This window comes from Microtus ochrogaster, linkage group LG3 (genome assembly GCF_000317375.1).
Source record: "Microtus ochrogaster isolate Prairie Vole_2 linkage group LG3, MicOch1.0, whole genome shotgun sequence".
In the NCBI taxonomy this organism is placed as follows: domain Eukaryota; kingdom Metazoa; phylum Chordata; class Mammalia; order Rodentia; family Cricetidae; genus Microtus; species Microtus ochrogaster.
Window position 1 is genome coordinate 25,752,222 of NC_022029.1, and position 1,958 is coordinate 25,754,179.

The window sequence follows — 1,958 nt, forward strand, 5'->3', positions numbered from 1 at the left end:
CGGGAGATCGGAAATTTCAAGGTTCTCTTGAGGCCTTGGCCGTGTATTTTAGGTGTGTGCTGTGTGCACATGTATTAGTGTTTTGTGAGCAAACCCATTTGACAAGTCACACAGGTGAAGTCAGAGGACAGCCTTAGGAGTTGTCCCTTGTAGAGGGAAGGGTCTTTTGTCTGTTTTGGTTGTATATGCCAGGCTACCTGGCCCATGAGCTTCTGGGGATTCTATTGCCTCCATCTCCCCTCTTCACTCAGTAATATTAGGATTAATGAGGCTTTCGGTACAGGTCAAGTTCTTACATTGTTTCTGGGGATTCAAACTCAAGCCCTCAAGCTTGAGTGGCAAGCATTTTTAACCACTGAGTCCTTAATCTTCCCAGTCCTGACATATTAGTAAAGATACTTTATTTATACATGTTTATTGTACAATGTGTTGAGTTCCATGGTGGCATTTTAAGGTACATCTTGTATTTTGAGCATTTTCGTCTTCCATTACCCTCTCTTGCCTCCTGGTTCCCCAACACACTAGGACACACCCCCTTTTCAAATCATCCCTCATCTATTTAAGGTGTGTGGATGTGTATGCAGGTATATGCGCACGTGTATGTTTAAATATAGGTTCTATTTTAAAGCAAAGGACAGGCCTCAGCAGTGTGACATTTTGAGTCTAAGGCCATTCAGAAGAGGGATCAGCTTTTCTTGCTGCCGTCTTGTCTATCCATTATTAGATTTATCATGGGTGGTTCTGTAATGAACGCATGGTTCCTGATGGAAAGTTCCCATTACCAGGTTCCTGGAGATTCTCATATAACTGATCATTTAGCTCACCCTCTGTGGACAAACTGCCTGGAAAAGTGGGCAGGCCTTTGGGCCAGTCCACAGCATCTTGAACTGTCTGTATCAGCTGCACCAAGTTAACTAGAATCAGGGGCCGAGGTGCAGCGGCGTTCCCCGTACAAAGAAGAGTGTGCAAATGCCAGATCAGAATGGTTCACCGCTGCTGCCAGGGCTGCCCTAAATTTAATTTGAGCAAGTTTGAAAGAAGGCCCCTCTCTGGAGTTCTTGACAAGCCAGAGAGGCACTCACAGCTTCTTCCTGACAGATCCGTGTCACCATAATGATGCCTTTGACAGTGTTGGCTGTCTGAGAAAGCAGCACTGGACCAAGTCCAGATGTGGCTCTGTTGAGGGGGAAAGGCACCTTGGCTTCTTCCAGCCCAAGTCCAATTAAGCACCAATGTGTGGTCAGGTATCTGCCCATCTTCCTGCTATTCCACAAGCAGCCATGCTGCGTACCGGTTCACTAAGATATACTGCCAGAGGGCAAAAAGACTGCCAACTGGACCTCTGTTAAACAGAATTCAGCCCAGGCCCCAAGTGTCAGGACAGAAACTGGGAAGCGCTTAGCCAGCACCGGGCTGCTCCCAGGGCTCAATGTGTGTCAGCTCCTCTAGTCCTCACCGAGGTAGAACACCCTCCCCTCTGCTGTGAGGAGAGGAGGGCAAGGCAGGGAAACAGGAGCCATACAATGATGGGTGGAGAGGCTGAGTTCATACCAGGCAGCCTGGGCCATTGCTGCAGCAAAGTCACCCAGCGCTCACTGTTCATGTCCGGATTCGGCTAACAGCACTGTTACCACATCGCCGTTCCAGCAGGTAATCCTGTATATCTTACCTTCTGATGAAAGTCAGGGCAGTTTTGATATCGTACAACTGATTAAAATCACTCCTGCCCTCCGCATCCGACCAGGTTAATCAGAGAGCATGTCTCTTTAAGACTCGTCACCCAATCTGCATTACTAACACTTCAGTGATGTATCTTGTCGACCATCATTAAGAAAGCTGCAGTCTCTGCACTCCCAACAATGCAGAAGGTCTGAGCTCTCAGCGTTCATCGAGACAAAACATCCTGTGTGCTCCCGTGCTCTGAGCTCCCTCCGCACGCATGGGATGTCAAAACCCCA